The sequence below is a fragment of the Balaenoptera musculus genome, chromosome 3 (assembly GCF_009873245.2).
Source record: "Balaenoptera musculus isolate JJ_BM4_2016_0621 chromosome 3, mBalMus1.pri.v3, whole genome shotgun sequence".
Lineage (NCBI taxonomy): Eukaryota > Metazoa > Chordata > Mammalia > Artiodactyla > Balaenopteridae > Balaenoptera > Balaenoptera musculus.
The window spans coordinates 168,445,565-168,463,216 of NC_045787.1; the positions used below are offsets into that span (position 1 = coordinate 168,445,565).

A 17,652-nucleotide genomic window follows, 5' to 3' on the forward strand; every position below is an offset into this window, starting at 1 on the left:
TGAGGCTGGGCGAATACTGTCTGTCCCTGCTCCTCCCAGCTACCACGGTGTGGCTTATGTCCCCACTGGCCACAGCCCCCATCATGTCTCCCAGCCCACTGGGGTGGGGGTGGGGTCGGGGCCCTGGTGACAAGGCCAGCATTTGTTCCGTTCAACCCATGTCTCCCACGTGGCGGTCCTCACCTCCCTTCAGCCAGGGGATACAGGGCAGGACCCGCCCAAGACTGTCCGGGTCCGGACTGGGCTGAGAAGCGGACTCCTGATCCCTCACCCAGGCCTCTGTTGAAGAATCTCAGAACAACCACCACGTCTGGAAGGGGTTACAGTGTTGTGTGTATATATAGTAACAGCTTTACTGAGGTAAGATTTCCATAAAGTTAATTACACGTGCTTAAAGCATACCACTTGGTAAGCCTCGACATCTGTGTACACTCCTGGAAGCCTCGCCACGGTCATGTGACGTGCACACCCCTTCAGCTGCCTCGTGCCTCCTCAGTCCTCTCCCACCCCCCACCCCCGCCCCTCCCCACACGACCATTCATCTGCTTCTGTCACTGGACATTCACTTGAGTTTTCTAAGGTTCTATAGAAATGAAACCACACAGGATGTCTTCTTTATTAGGTTTTGTCTGCTTTCTTGCACCGAGGACAATTATTTTGAGAGGCATCCAGGCGGACCCCCTTTTCTTGGTGAGCCCTATTCCGTAGTAGGGGATACACGTCTGTTTATTCATTCCTCTGGTTTGCTCTGGGGTTGGTTCCAGTGTGGGATGATTATGAATTAAAACCGCTTGTGGACGTTTGTGTACATGACCTACACCTTCATCTTTCTTGGGTAAATACTTGTATATGGATTTTAGCCGTTCTCAGGTGTGACACGGCATCTCGCTGTGGGTTTACTTTGCTTTTCCCTCATGACACATGGTGCTGAGCATCTTTCCATGTGCTCATTTGCCATCTGTGCATCTTTGGTGAAATGTCCGAATCTCTTATCCATTTCTATATACTAACAGTAAGCACTTGGAAAAGGAAATATTTACATGTTTAAGATACCCTTTAAAATAGTATCAAAACCATCAAACACCTCGGAATAAGTTGGACAAAAAACGTACAGCTGCTTGACGCTGAAACTCAAAATATTATTGAGGGAAACAAAAGAAAACGTGAGTGAATGAAGGGATATGATATACCCATGGAGTTGGAAGGTTCACAAGATGTCAGATCTTCCGCAAATGGATCTACAGAGTCAACGCAATCCCAATTAAAATCCCAACAGACCTTTTTTTTTTTTTTTTGGTAGAAACTAAATGATTCTAAAATGTATATTAAAATACAAAGAACCTAGAATAGCCAAGGCAATCTAGAAGAAGAACGATACATTTGGAGGACTTACACTATTAGATATCGAGACTTTTGGAAAGCCGCAGTAATTAAGGAAGTGTGGTTTTGGCCCAAGGATGGACAGGCAAGTTGACTGATGGAACCAAAGAAACAGACCCACATGTGAACGGTTGCTTGATTCACACCAAAGGCATCCCTGCACATTGGAGAAGGATTACCTCTCCAGCAAAGGGACCTGTATATGGAAAATACTGAACCTTGATCCCTGCCCCACACCATACACAAACGTTAAATGGATCATCTATTTAAGTGTGAAAGGCAGAACACTAAAGCTTTTAGAAAAAAAACTGTAGGGGAATGTCTTCAAGACCTTGGCACTTGGCAAAGATATTATAAATGGGAAGTAAGGAACATTAAACATCAGCAGAAAGACCGGACTTTGTAAAAGTTAAGAACTTATGTACATCAAAATATACCGTTAGAGAGAGCATAGGCAAAACCACAGAGGGGGGGAAGATATTTGAAATATTGACCAGCAAAGGACCCATAGCCTTGACAATTAGAAAAAGGACAGACACACCAATAAGAAAAAGACAACCATTTTTTGGTTTAATGGGCAAAAGACACTTCGGTAAAGAGTCAATCCAAATAGTCACAACCTTATGAAATGGTATTCAATGTCAATTGTCATTAGAGAAATGCAAATTAAAACCACAACAGAATATGCCCTATATGCCCATCAAAAGGTCTAAAATTAGACAGTATTTTGTGCTAATGGAACAATTTACGCTTCACAAAACTTCGGCCGCATCCACCCAAGATGTTGTTCTGTTTGTACAACAGAAGACTACACGACAAGGACAGACAAGGACCATATACAGAGCTGGGCTGCCAACAGGGACGAATCTCACCAACGTTGCTAAGCGAGTGAAACCAGAACAAAAAGAGGACGTACCGTAAGCTTAGACGTCTGTGAAATTCAAGAACAGGCAAAGACCTCACCTGTAGGCTCTTCACAAAGCTAAACATAGAATTCCCATACGACCTAGCAACTCCACATCCAAATATACACTCCAAAGAACTGAAAGCATTTTCCCCCTCAAACAACAAGAAATCTCGAGATGGGCATTTCAGGGCTGTGGGTGCCGGTGCCCCTGTTCTTGGTGGCATTTGTCCTCACGGTTGCAAGGTGGCTTCTGTTCATTCAGATATTGCAGCCATATTCCAGAGAGGGGGAAGACGGAAGGACAGAGGCAAAATGCATGTGCCAGCTTTGTCTTTTTTTTTTTTTTAATGTGGAAAACAATTGCTCTCCCAGAAGCACCACCCATGGGCCATCTGCTAACTCAGCGTTGACTCCTCAGCTGTGGGGTGTGTCCATGAGGGTGATTCAGTGACAGGGTTGTCCCCAGTTTCCACAAGACATAGGGAAGCCTGTTTGCAGTGGGAAGCAGGGTTAGCTCAAGACAAGGAAGGGGAGGGGATGAGGGATGAGTAACCTCGGCTGCCACCTTCCTGGGCTTCAGCTTCTTCAACCGTCAAATGCAGCTGCAGCAGCTGTCTGGCCCCAGCAGGAAAGTGAAGAGGAAAGCGTTTGGAAATACCCCCAGGGAACATTTGCACCTGCTTTCCTTTGCACATGCGTGTACATGGCCCCCTCCCTCCCTTTGTTCATGCCCCCGCTCAGATGTCAAATCCTCAGATAGATCTTCCCAGATATCCCTGGCTACAGGTGCAGCTCTTGTCTCTGTAGGTCCCGTATTCTCCTTTCTATCCCTCCACACCCGTATCACCCCTGAGCCTATGACATATTCACTGATGCATTTACCTGTATTCTGTGAACCTCCAGCCCCACCTGCCTCACCTCATATGTGGTCTTAGTGGGTTCAGTGCTGCATCCCCCCGGCACTGAGCCTGTTGTCAGTGCGTAGGGGTTACTCAATGAATATTTGCAAAATCAGTGAACTGAGGAGGCAGGCTGTGGTACTGGATGTGTCCAGCAGGTGGCAAGGCCTCATCACAGGTCGCCCTTCTAGGCTCATCCAGAAGGTACCTGGTTGAAAGCCATCCTACGATGTAGGACAGGTGTCTTGATCTCCTGGACCAGTGCCAGAGAAATACAACATGGACTATGTGTCAGTTTAAATCTAGTAGCCAGCTGGATGGAAACAGGTGACATCAACGTTATCAATGTATTTTATTGAACCCAGCATATCCCAAACATCATTTCAATGTGCCATCACTATAAAAAGCTATTGGGGGCTTCCCTGGTGGTTCAGTGGTTAAGAACCCACCTGCCAATGCAGGGGACACGGGTTCGAGCCCTGGTCCGGGACGATCCCACATGCCACGGAGCAGCTAAGCCCGTGCGCCACAACTACTGAGCCTGCGCTCTAGAGCTCGCAAGCCACAACTACTGAGCCCACGTGCCACAACTACTGAAGCCCATGCGCCTAGAGCCTGTGCTCTGCAACAAGAGAAGCCACTGCAATGAGAAGCCCGCTCACTGCAACGAAGAGTAGCCCCCAGGCTTCCCTGGTGGCGCAGTGGTTAAGAATCCACCTGCCAATGCAGGGGACGCAGGTTCGAGCCCTGGTCCAGGAAGATCCCACATGCCATGGAGCAACTAAGCCCGTGAGCCACAACTATTGAGCCCGTGCCTAGAGCCCCTGCTCCACAACAAGAGAAGCCACTGCAATGAGAAGCCCATGCTCCGCAATGAAGAGTAGCCCCAGCTCACCACAACTACAGAAAGCCCATGCGCAGCAATGAAGACCCAACGCAGCCAAAAATAAATAAATTAAATAAATAAATTAAAAAAAAAAGAGTAGCCCCCGCTCGCCGCAACTAGAGAAAGCCCGTGTACCAGCAACAAAGACCCAATGCAACCAAAACTAAATAACAAATAAATAAATAAAAATCATATTAAAAAGCTACTAATGAGATTTTTAAAAGTATTTATTTAGTTAGTTAGTTAGTTGTGCCGGGTCTTAGTTGCAGCGGGTGGGCTCCTTACTTGTGGTAATGAGATATTTTGTATTCTTTTTTGTTCCTGAACAAAGGCCTCAGAATCTGGTACCTATTTTATAACACTCACAGCATAGCTCAGCACGGAATAGCCACATTGTTTTTCTTTGGCTGTGCCTTGCGTCATTGTGGGGATCTTAGTTCCCTGACCAAGGTCGAACCCACACCTCCTGCGTTGGGAGTGCAGAGTCTTAACCACCAGACTGCCAAGGAAGTCCCTGGAATAGCCACATTTCAAGACTCAATAGTGCCGGCTGTAGTGGACAGTGCATTACCGGAAAAAAAGATGGCAGATGAAACCTCAGGCTTGAAGGCTGTCTCTGCAGATACTGGGCCGAGCCAGGGCTCGGAGGGAAAGCTGCTTTGTCTCTCCCTGTGCCCTTCTTCCCCTGTGTTGTAATGTGGATATGCCTGTAATGCCTGTGTCTCAAACCCAATGTGTTGAAGAGGTCCCTGATGATATGACCCACTTTGGTGGGTGGTGGGTTCCCCATGGGTGACCTCACCAAGTCACTGAAATGGACGATAGGGTGAATTTGTCTCATGGATTATGTTGATGAGCACTTAATTTTTTTTTTTTTTTTTTGGCCGCGCTGCGTGTCTTATGGGATCTTAGTTCCCCGACCAGGGATCAAACCCTCGTCCCCTGAAGTGGAAGGGCAGAGTCCTAACCACCGGACAGCCAGGGAAGTCCCAATGAGCGCTTGAAATAATTAACCCCAGGACCATGGCTCTCTCCATGTCCTGTTAAGGGATATAACAAATTTCCTCCTTAAAAGGGTAGTTTGAGTTGGGCATTGTGTTTCTCGTAGCTGCAAACTACAACCCAACACTATTGAATATTTTATCGGTCACCAAAAGGAATTGACCCAGAATAATGCATCCAGGGAGGGTTAGAAGAAATCAGGTTTGATAAAAGCTGCTTGGAACCCTATTTATCTGCTGAATGAAAGGATGAAAAGACAATTGATATGGTCATTACCAAAACAAGATGTTTCTTAGGCAGAGGGCATTGGATTCCTTCAGTGAATCTCTGCACATCAACTTTGATTTAAAAATTCAACATATTCATTTAACTTTGAATCACTGCATAATTTTACATTTGCCCAAATTTGGAATCACAACTTTGTTCTTTAAGTATGATGAAATAAAATTTATATTTTAAGGCAGGATGAGAAAACTTATAAAATTCTCTCTGTGTCCATTTGAGCCACCTCCCTCCCTTCCATCTGCATTACACATGAACCAGACCTCCTCAAAGAAGGAAATGCCTGCTCAGTCTTAAAGATCAATTTTTTTCTTGCTTCTGACACTATCAATGTAACTTCTTAAAAGAATAGTGTTCTTTCCCAACTCTGTAGAAGGTCGTGATGACTTACTACTCGCTTTGTATGTGCTTACCTAGACTATGTGTCTTTGGTGAACTTTGTATAAAATGTCAGTATGTCATTTTGATGTACGAACTTTTGTCTTGAAAACGTATGTGACTGTGCCTTCAACTTTAACAGGTGGAACAATCCTCAGAGCTTCTGAGAGTCTGTCTCCTGGGTTATAATCCTTAGTTTGGCTCGAATTAAATTCTTTTTTCTTCTTAACTTGATTGTTAATTGAATTTTCATTGCCAACTACATAAAAATTCAAAACTTTAATTTGGCAAACGTCACCATACACAGGTAAAAGAACAAAATGAAACAATATTTCCAGCTTATATAGTAGGGAGGATGATATTTATAAAGAGTTGTTAAAATCAGCAAGAAGATGCCAATACTCTGATAAAATATGAAGCATCGGTTGGGGAATTTACATATAGGAAAAGATATTCAGCCTCACTAATAATCCAGGAATGTGCAATAAAATGACAGCATACCATTTTATTAGCAAAAGCTGTTTACAATTGCAAACCCTAGTGGTAAAGGGATAAGGTTTTTAAAAAAAATTTTTTATTTACTTATTTATTTTTGGTTGTGTTGGGTCTTCGTTTCTGTGCAAGGGCTTTCTCTAGTTGTGGCAAGCGGGAGCCACTCTTCGCGGTGCGCGGGCCTCTCACTGTTGCGGCCTCTCTTGTTGCGGAGCACAGGCTCCAGACGCGCAGGCTCAGTAATTGTGGCTCACGGGCCTAGTTGCTCCGTGGCATGTGGGATCTTCCCAGACCAGGGCTTGAACCCGTGTCCCCTGCATTGGCAGGCAGATTCTCAACCACTGCGCCCCCAGGGAAGACCAGGGATAAGGTTTTTGGTAAATAGGTACAAGCATTTGAGAAAGCAATTTGGTAAAATGTATCATAAGGCCTTAAAATGATGAGTAGGTACATATGCAAATGACTCAGCAATTGCATTTCTAAGCATTTATCCTACAGAAAATCAAAATGTGGTTTTTAAAAAAATTTTTATTGGCGTATAGTTGATTTACAATATTGTGTTAGTTTCAGGTGTACAGCAAAGTGAATCAGTTATACATATACATATATCCACTCTTTTTTAGATTCATTTCCCTTATAGGTTATTACAAGATACTGAGCAGACTTCCCTGTGTTATACAGTAGGTCCTTATTAGTTATCTATTTCATACATAGTAGTGTGTATATGTCAATCCCAATCTCTCAGTTTATCCCCCCCCCCAGTAACCATAAGTTTGTTTTCTACATCTGTAACTCTATTTCTGTTTTGTAGATAAGTTCATTTGTACCCTTATTTTAAGATTCCACATATAAGTGATATCATATGATATTTGTCTTTCCAAAATGTGGTTTATACACTATTAGCCCAAGTGTGCAAAAATGCATATACAGGGATAGTCACTGTATCCCTCCCCTTCACTTGCAATGAATTTCCGGTCTTCAGTTCTAATTCCCTCCTACGAGTGCACCACTCATGAAGTGACTGATTAAGCATGCAAATCTGATGATGCAATTGTTTAAAATTGATCCTATGTGCTTCTGGGTAGAGTTCACACTCTTTAGCTTAGCAGGAAATGCATTTTATCTACTTGAAATCCTCCAAGCTTGAAATGCTCCCGGCTCATTCACTCCCCTGTGCCCTGGCACATGTTTTTCTCTGACTCGAGTCTCCCTCTCTGTTCATAAGGGTGTCACTAGAAAACAGATGGCACCCTTCAAGAGAGTGATGGAAGAACGTTCCGTGAGAAGACTATGTGCAAATACGTGGATACATTTAAAGAAAGCCAACAAAGGATTCTGCCGCATTCTGCAGTGGGCAAGAGTGGGAGCGGTTACCACCTTTGACCTGAAGGGGAAAAAGAGGGACTAAATCATGGAACACAGCAAGAGCTCAACATGACAGCAGTTGAAGCTTTCACTAGACCAAGAGCCATGGCCAAACCATGACCCAGCATGGAGGGAGACAGGAAGACATATCTCTTAATTATTTCCCCTCCCTTCTGATCTTGTGCTGCGGCTCCCAGTTGTTCAAAGCCAGATGGAAGTCAGGAGGCAAATGACCTTGGTTGGTGTGATCCAGAGAAGTCAGTTTCCCAGGGTAGAGGGTGGGGCAGAAACATGTGTACGGTGGGTTTGGCGGGGCAAAAGTTTTCTACTTGGCTTCAAAAACTCAGCTCAAACTACATCTCCTTTGGGAATCATTCCCAGATCTTTCAAGACTGTCAAGTTCAAGTTTCTTGTGCAAGCTTCTTCTCATCCAGCCTTTTGCACGGTAGTGAAAGAATTTGTTTATTTGCCATGCTCCATTCATTAGACTATAAAATTTCAAAGACCGTGTGATGTAGTTGAAAGAGGAGATTTTGAATTCTATAGACTCAGAATTAATTCTGCACTCTGCCACTTACAAAGGCTTTGCTTTTAGACGTACTTCCAATTCTTCGAGTAAAATGCTGGTCATGATAGTACTCACCCCATGGGGCTGTTGTGAGGACTAGACAGCAAAAGTTTCTTTAAAATAACTCACATGACTGAGGAGATTCTCAGTGAGTGAAAGTGTATTGGATACGTTCTATTGATGGCTGGGCATAAATTTGGGATTAACCTTCCTATGTTTGGAGAAAGTCAAATCTTACAAAGCCAGTCTGACTGGAAATCTTCCCATGTGGCTGAGTGGTGCAATCAAAACAGCAGACAGGCTTCCCCTCCTGAGGGGTTTTCATGAACCCAGGACCACAGCCCTAGCTGCACACAGAGTGGGGAATCAGAACAAGAGAAATTCTGACAATAAAAATGTCTTACTAGCAGCCAGTGAAGTATCCATGGATCACAAAGATAATGATAGTGGCTCTTAATTTTTGCACCTAGAATGATATTTCATTGAGTTCAAAGTACTTTCTAATTTCCGTTTTTGTGTCTTCTTTGGCTCATTGTTTATTTGGATGTATGTTATTTAGTTTCCAAATACTTGTGGGTTTTCCAGAGATCTTTTTGTTATTGATTTTAAACTTAATTTCTTTGTGATCAGAAAACATCTTGTATAACTTGGATCCTTCTGAAGGTATTGAGATTTGTTTCATGGTCCAGAATAGTCTGTCTGTGTTCTGTGCACAATCGGGAAGAATGTGTATTCCACTGTTGTTGGGTCTAGTGTTCTATAAATATCAGTCAGGCCAAAGTGGTTGGTAGTGTTTTCCAAGTCTATATCTTTGCTGATGTTCTGCCTACTTGTCCTATTAATTATTGAGAGAAGGGTGTGCTGGTTACTTTTTTGTGTCTCCTTGGCTAGGTTATGGTACCCAGTTGCTAGGTCAAACATCAGTCTAGATGTTGCTGAGGTCATTTTTAGATGTGATTAACATTTAAGTAAGTTGACTTTGAGTGAAACTGATTGTCCTCCATAATGTGGGCGGGCCTCATCCAATCAGCTAAAGGACTTGACGAGAAAACAGGCTGAGGTCCTCGAAGGAAGAGGGAACTCTGCCTCCAGACTGCCTTTGGGTCTTCATCTGCAACATCAACTCTTCCCTGGGTCTCCAGGCTGCCTGCCTGCCCTGAAGACTTGCCAGCTCCCACAATCACGTGAGCCAATTCCTTAAAATCAATCCCTCTCTATATCCCTGGAAACCTTGACTGATGCAAGGAGTACTGAAATATTCTCCAACTACAATTGCGGATTTATCAATTTCTCCTTGCAGTTCTATCCATTTTTGCTTCATGTATTTTGAAGCTCTGTTATTAGGTGCATAAATGTTTTGGATTGTTATGTCTTCTTGATTAATTTGAACCTTTTATCATTATGAAGTGACATTTATCCCTCATAACATTCCTTGCTCTTAAATTGACTTTGATAATAATATAGCCAATTCTACCTTCTTTTTTTTTTTTGCAATTTTTTTTTGGGGGGCCACACCCCTTGGCTTGTGGGAATCTTAGTTCCCCGACTGGGGATTGAACCCGGACCCTCAGCAGTGAGAGCGTGGAATCCTAACCACTGAACCACCAGGGAAGTCCCCAAGTCTACCTTCTTTTGACTAGTATTGACATGCTATATCTTTCCATTTCCTGTATTTGGTCTTCATACTTAAAGTACATTTCTTGAAGCCAGCATATTCTTGGGTCAACTTTTTTCTCGGACAATCTGTGGCTTTTTTTTTTTTTTTTGGCTGTGCCACCACACAGTAAGCAGGATCTTAGCTCCCCACCAACCAGTTATCAAACCCAGGTCCTCAGTGAGAGCACAGAGTCGTAACCACTGGACCGCCAGGGAATCCCAACAATCTCTGACTTTTAATTGAGGTATTTATACCAGTAACATTTAATGTGATTTTTACTTTTCTTTTCTTTCTAAATTTTTATTTTATTTATTTTTTATTTAATGTTATTTTTAATATGGTTATATTTGAGTCTATCATCTTGCTATTTATATGCTACTCACTCCATCTTACCCTTTTCTCTCTTTTCCTGCCTTCTTTTGGAGTAATTGAGTATTTTATTTATTTATTTATTTATTTGGTTGTGCCTGGTCTTAGTTGTGGCTTGCTGGCTCCTTAGTTGTGGCATGCAAACTCTTAGTAGTAGCATGCATGTGGGTCAGTTCCCTGACCAGGGATTGAACCCATGTCCCCTGCATTGGCAGGCAGATTCTTTTTTTTTTTTGGCAGGTGGATTCTTAACCACTGCGCCACCAGGGAAGTCCCTGTAACTGTGTTTTGACATTTTGTTTGTTAGCTACTTTAGGACTTAGAGTACATGTCTAACTTGTTACAGTCTATCTTCACTTGATATTATAGGACTTTATGTGTAGTATAAGAACCTCACAATTGCGTTATACATTTCCATTTCTCCCCTTCCTACCTTTAGGCTATTTTTGTCATGATTTTACTTTTCCGTGTGTTATAACCCCCTCAATACACTGCTATGATTTTTGATTAAGCAAGGCTGAGAGCTGAGGACCATTGGTCAGCAGCATTCCCAGCTGCAGGAGGAATAGGTCCTTCAGTCCTGAAGGAGGGATCTGAGCAGCATATCTTCTGTGTCATGGACTAAGACTGGGAAAGTCAGTCTGAAAAAGCTGGGTTGGAAAATTGTTCAACACATCGTCTTAGACCATTGGGGATGCTCGAACAATTACCATAGACGGGGTGGCTTAACCACCCATTTGCTTTTCACAGTTCTGGAGGCTGGAAGTCTGAGGTCAGGGTGCCACCATGGTCAAGTTCTGATGAGGAACCTCCTCCAGGTTTCATACAGCTGACTTCTCCTGTGTCCTCACGTGGTAGAAGGGGAGAGGGAGCTTTCTGGGGTCCCTTTATAAAGGTGTTAATCTCACTAATGAGGGCTCTACCCTCATGACCTAATCACCTACCAAAGGCCCTGCCTCCTAATCCTATCACACTGGGGATTTGATTTCAACTTACACATTTTGTGGGAGCACAAACATTCAGTCCATAACACACATCATGTTTATTATTGAGTTGGCTTGGGCCATATATCACACAAATTCATACAAACATCAGAGTCTTCTAACCTGATGTTTATTCTATCTAAACCAAAGCCACTGGAAGACTAGATTCCAGTCTAGGCTTGAAACAAGTAAAATGTAACTTTAGAGAAAGGATCCTAATCCATTTTGCCCAAGAACCTGTTGATCATATGGCAAAGTCACAATCAGAACGTTTATAATTATATAGCACATAAACACCATCAAATGCCAGTGGTCATCAGTTGTAGCGGAGGAAGCATTGTCAACTTCTCTCCATTTTCTGGGGACTTCATTTCTTCTCTAACATAAAACATGCTGTAGGGACTTCCCTGGTGGTGCAGTGGTTAAGAATCCACCTACCAATGCAGGGGACACGGGTTCGAGCCCTGGTCTGGGAAGATCCCACATGCTGCAGAGCAACTAAGCCCTGTGCCACAACTACTGAGCCTGCGCTCTAAAGCCCGCGAGCCACAACTACTGAAGCCCACGCGCTCTAGGGCCCGTGCTCTGCAACAAGAGAAGCCACCGCAATGAGAAGCCCACGCACCGCAACGGAGAGTAGCCCCCGCTCACCTCAACTAGAGAAAGCCCGCGTGCAGCAACGAAGAACCAATGCAGCCAAAAAACCCAACAAAAACATGCTGTAGAGGAGAGGACTTGGGATATTGCAGAGACAGCGTTATATAGAGAGAAAAAGAGTGAGAGAAGTAGTATCAGGGAAGAGAGATAACACATTATGGCTTGGTCCAATAGTAACAATAATAATAATTTAAATATATAAAAATATTTATATAATTTATTAATAAATAGCTATTGTTTTATCAGTGGATAACATTTACTATATTATATAATATATAATTTAATTATATATTATATTGTTTTAAGAATATATTACCAACCTATACTATATTAATTATGGTAGTTTTATTATTTAACAGAATATTATTAACATAAATCAATATATTAATATTACTAATAAATACACATTATCATTAAAACAATTTTACTAGGTATATAATGGATTATACACTTATTAATGTGTTAATAAATAATACTGGTTATTATTATTGTTTTATTGGCAAAACTACGTCTTGGGCGTGGCGCTGAATATACCGCATTTCCTCCCTTATTTAAGAAAAAGCAGCTCATGCGCCCGAGCTTCTCAGGGAGCGCGCGTGTGCGCCTGGGGCCGGAGGAAATACTCAGCTGCAGGAGGCACCTCAGTCCTGCGGAGACACCGCCCGCCCGCAGAGAGCGCTGTGACTCAACTCGCTGCCCCCAGAGGGACGGGGACCCTGGGTCGCGCCCGGAACCTTCTGGGACTTGTAGTTCACGGCCTCGTGGCGCGCAGGGGCGCAGGCGCACTGCCGGGTCCGTCCTGGGTGCGCGTCCGGGGGCGGCGTGAGTTAACTGGGGCGCCAACGAGGGGCGCGGGCTGCCGGGCGGGCGGGGTGCTGACGGGTCCCCGGGATGCTCTGCACCGAGCGCCTCCGCCACGGCGGGACCCGGGCAGGACCCGGCGGCGCTGGAGCGGTGCCCCACACCTGGGGCCGCAGCACCCGGAAGCGCTTGTCCGGGTCGCGCAGCCGCGCTGGGATGCAGGCCCCGAGCCTGGTCCCCGCTCCTGTGCGGGTAGTTAGGCGGGCGGGGGTTGGGACGGGGTCTGGGGCGGGGTCCCGGGCGGGAGGGGTGGCCTGGGGTGTTCCCCTTGGGTTTGCTCCACCCGTCACTCTGCAGGCGGCAAAGGAGAGGCAGAGATGTCGAGCAGCTTGCCCGAGGCCGTCCAGCACCCAGAATGGCAAAGTCCGAGCCCTGCCCTGTGAAAGTGCCCCTGGATGACAGGTCCGTGAGGCAAACTCTGTCGTGAAGTAAATGGAGCTTCCAGAGGCCGGACGTTACAGGGAAACGAGGTAAACCGAACGTCCAGAATCCGGAGTGTAGACTCATTGCGCACTTGGGCGGGGTTCTCACCTGGGGTGGTTCTGCCCCCCGGCGGACACGGGGCGGTGTCTGGGGACATCTGTGGTTATCATGACTGGGGGACCTCCTGACATTGAGTGGGTGGGGGCCAGGAATGCTGCTCAACACCCTACAGCGCCCAGGATGGACCCTCAGAGAACGATCCAGACCCAGTGTCGCCCGTGCCAAGGGGTCTTACACCTTAGCATTGTGATTCTAGTGATAAGGTATCAAGAGTTTACTCCATTGATTCCTGACACACCTGCTCAGGAATGAGCTGACCATTCTGCCAGTGTCCCAGCAACAAGCTCACCGACCTCTCCCCTTCCCTGGGGTTGATTGCACTTTTCCCTGCCAGGAAATCCTCATCAGCCCTTTCTTGTGGAGAAAGGGTGAGTTTCAGTGGTTTGAAAACTGAAAGAGAAGACCCTGAACCAGGTGCCACAGGCCTGGGTGAATGAGGGTCTAACGGGATCCCTGACATCAACCACGAGGGAGGGAGGGTCCTGCGAACCACCCAAGGGTGGGAGAGGATTGGTCTGGAAGACCTAGGAAAGGACAGGGGGTCCTGGACCCATTGCCATCAGCTGCAGTTTAAAGTCCCAAGAGCAGAGAGATCAGGGTGTCACCGGGCTCTGCTCCCTCTGAAGGCTCCAGGGGAGGGTCCTTCCTGCCTCTTCCAGCCTCTGGTGGTGGCCGTCATGCATCACTCCAATCTCTGCCTCTGTAGTCACATGGCCTTCTCCCTGTGTGTCTGTCTCTCTTTTAAGGACACCAGTCATATCGCATTAGGACACTCTCTGCCCCAGTATGACCTCATCTTAACTAATTACATCTGCAAAGAGCCTGTTTGCAAATAAGTTCCCATTCACAGCTACTGGGGGTCAGGACTGGAGCGTATCTTTTAGGGGACGTGATTCAGCCCATGACAGTCTTAGCAGCAGATGTTCCCCCTGGGTAAAGTATTGTGCGTCCTCGAGGGGCATCTGGTGCAGTTTGGGGGCATGGCTCGGCACAGCATTGTGCACCCACAGTTCCCACCACCCACGTGGAATGAGTCAGAGCCAGCTCTCGGGAAGAGAATTTGCATCAAATCCACTCTGGTCCCTCATCTCGGAAGCTCAGCGAAAGCTGCCGTCATTTTTAGATTTTTAAACTTTTCTATTTTATCTCGATTGTATTTCGAGAAGCTGACTGCACATCGCGTTTTCCTTGATACTTTTCATAATTCCAGGTCCTTGCTGGAGGTAACCGTGATATCGTTTGGTGTTTATCCTTGCTGGCTTTTTGCTGTATATTTACACGTGTGTGTGTGTGTGTGTTTGTGTGTGTATAGTTAGATTATGTCTAACTCTGGAGCATTCCATCACCCCAAAAAGAAACCCCGTCCCCATCAACAGTCACTCCCCTCCCCCTCCCCAGCCCCTGACAACCAGGAACCCACTCTATGTGTCTGTGGATCGGCCTGTTCTGCATGTTTCCCATCAATGGAATCGCACATTGTGTGTCCTTCTGTGTCTGGCTTCTCTCACTGAGCATCGTGTTCTCAGGGTCCATCCACGTTGTAGCGAGTGTCAGTGCTTCACTCCTTCTTATGGCCGAATAATCTTTCATTGTGTGGATGTGCCTTATGGCGATTATCCATTCCTCACTTGATGGACATTTGGGTTGTTTCCACCTTTCACCTGTTGTGGGTTATGCTGCTGTGAACACGGGTGTACAGGTTTTTGTGTGGATGTGGTTTTTTTTTCTTTTCTTTTGAGTAGATACCTAGGAGTGGAACTGGGTCTTATGGCAACTCTAACCATTTGAGGAACTGCCAGACTGTTTTTCACAGTGGCTGCACCATTTTACATTCTCACTAGCAATGGGTGAGGGTGCCCCATCCTTGGCAACACTCATTATTGTCTGTCTTTTGGGGTTTTTTGTTGTTGTTGTTGTTTTAGACAAAGGGGTAATGTGCTATTAAAATTTTATTATAGTGCAGTTTTATTTCTTTGTGGGTGAGCTCTTTACATTTTCTTATTACACCTATTTATTTATTTATTTATTTATTTATATTGGAGTCTAGTTGCTTTACTTGTCTGTCTTTTTGATCCTAACCATCCTGGTGGGGAGATGAGATGCTATCTCAATGTGGGTTTGATTTGCATTTCCCTGATGACTGGTGACCATGAGCATCTTTTCATGTGCTTATTAGGCATTTGTATGTTGTCTTTAGAGAAGTGTCAATTCTTTTTCTTTTTTTTTGGCTTCGCCCTATGGCTTGTGGGATCCTAGTTCCCTGACCAGGGATCAAACTCAGGCCCTCGCAGTGAGAGCGCGGAGTCCTAACCACTGGACCGCCAGGGAATTCCCTTCCTTTTTTTTTTTTGGAAGTGTCTATTGCCAGGGTGGTACAGAGAGTTCCCATGTACCTTCACACAGCTTCCCCTTGGGCAGTGTTCTTAGCCTTTTAAAAAAATTATCACCCCCTTTTTAGGCATTTTTTCCCTAATCAACTTTTCCCATGAAATTCTTTTTTGGTGGGGGGAGACTACTATTTTTTAAAACTTTAAATTTTTAACAAATTGCGGACTCATAAGAAGTTGCAAAGACAGGGCAGAGTCCCATGTAGCCACCGCCCAGCCTCCCCCTCCGTGGCAGCTCGTATAACTATAGAAACAGAGGGCAAGGGTTCTCGCTGAAGTCACTTAGCAGGGTTTTTGCCAAAACTGTGCCATGCAGAGACAAACTCGGGAGCCCAAAGATCGAAGCCTAGTTGGGACGAGGGATCAGAGGGGCCTAACGTTTGGTCAAGGACAGAGTCCTGTCACTGTGCAGAATTCCAGAATCAGCACAGCCCAGATCCACCTGGAGCTCTCCCGCTGGAAGGCAAGGGGTCCCCTGGGTATGTGGGGAGCTCAGAATTCCCCACGGGCGTTCAGGGCCCCGTGCTCCTGCTTCTCATAAGGCGGGGCAGGCCCATCTAGATCCTTCCTGCTACAGCACAGAGCAGTTTGGGCAGTTTGGCCAAGAATCCGAGAGGAGAGAGGAGGGCAGGGCGAGAGGAGGGCGGAGAGGGATTCGGCTGTGGGGAGGGAGAGGTGAATCTGATTGATGCAGAGCCTGGGGATGGGAGTTCTGAACTGAGCCTTCCAAAACGTGGGCCTGGGAAGTCCTACTGGGTTGAATTGTGTCCCGCGCCCCCAAATTCACGTCCACCCAGAAACTCAGAATGTGACCTTTTTTGGAAACAGTCTTTGTAGGTGTCATTAGTTAAGATGAGGTCATCCTGGAGTGGGGCGGGTGGAGGGGGGGGGGTCCCTAAGCCAATGGCTGGTGTCCTTATAAGAAGAGGAGAGAGACGCACAGAAACAGAAGAAGGGGAGGGAGAGACTGGAGTGATGGGGCCACAAGTCAAGGATGCCTGGAGCCCCCAGAAGCTGGAAGAGGCAGGAAGGACCCTGCCCTGGAGCCTTCAGAGGGGGCGTGGTTCTGCCACACCTGAATCTCAGACTTCCGGCCTCCAGAACTGAGAGAAAATAAATTTCTGATGTTTTAAGCCCCCCAGTGTGTGGTCATTTGTTACAGCCGCCCCAGGACGCTAATACAGAGCACTTCACAGTAGAACTTGTGTGCTTCCAAGACCTTCTGTATCTTCATCCAGAAAATGGAGTCATTAAGGCCCCTGGCCTGTCCTGGCTTCCATGACCATCCTCTGTGGCGGGGGTCATCTCAAGTGGTGGAGGGGATTCTGGGGTCTGGGGACAGGCTGGGTCTGGTCTTCACTCTGCCTTTCCTCTCCCGCAGCTCTTCCTGCCCGGGAAGCTGCTTTTGCCCAGGAGGGTGGAGAGGATGGCTGCTGGGTGCCTGCTCCCCTGGCCCCAGTGGGGCTTCCTCTTCCCCCGAAAGGCACCCAGTATGTCCAGAGGGAACACACCTGTCAGAAGCGCAGTGCCCTTGCTTTGTGGGAAAGACGGGAGAATTCACCATGAGCGTCTGGGTCCAGGCACTCGGTCTCCTCCTAAGTGTAGGGAGAGGTGCACTGTATCCCCAGAGGAGGGCGGCTGTGCTTCCTTCCCAGGGCCTGGAGCATCTCTGCACCACCTGAAGACCCTGCAGTTTCTCCCATAGGGCAGGGAGGGCCCCCCGCCAGGTGCCATCCTCTTTAAAACATTTATATTTTTTAAAATTTCGGTGAAATACACATAACATTACATTTATCATCTTAACCATTTTTCCTCTTTCAAAAAAAATTTTATTGTGGTTAAATACATGTAAAGTTTACCATTTTAACCATTTTTAAGCGCACAGCTCAGTGGCTTTAAGCACATTCACACTGTCGTGCAGCCATCCCCACCATCCATCTCCAGAACTTTCTCATCTTCCCAAACCGAAACTCTGTCCCCATGAAACATTGACTTCCCAGCCCCTCTCCATCCCCTGGAACCCACCATCTACTTCC

At 46.0% G+C, this 17,652-nt stretch overlaps 1 long non-coding RNA gene across 1 annotated transcript; it reads left to right on the forward strand.

The window, feature by feature from the left end:
• Positions 1-12,583: 12,583 nt before the first annotated feature.
• LOC118892287 lies at positions 12,584-17,414 on the forward strand. Its single transcript, XR_005019275.1, has 3 exons — positions 12,584-12,647; positions 12,984-13,156; positions 16,998-17,414. It is a non-coding gene; the product is annotated as an uncharacterized LOC118892287 (long non-coding RNA).
• Positions 17,415-17,652: the final 238 nt, after the last annotated feature.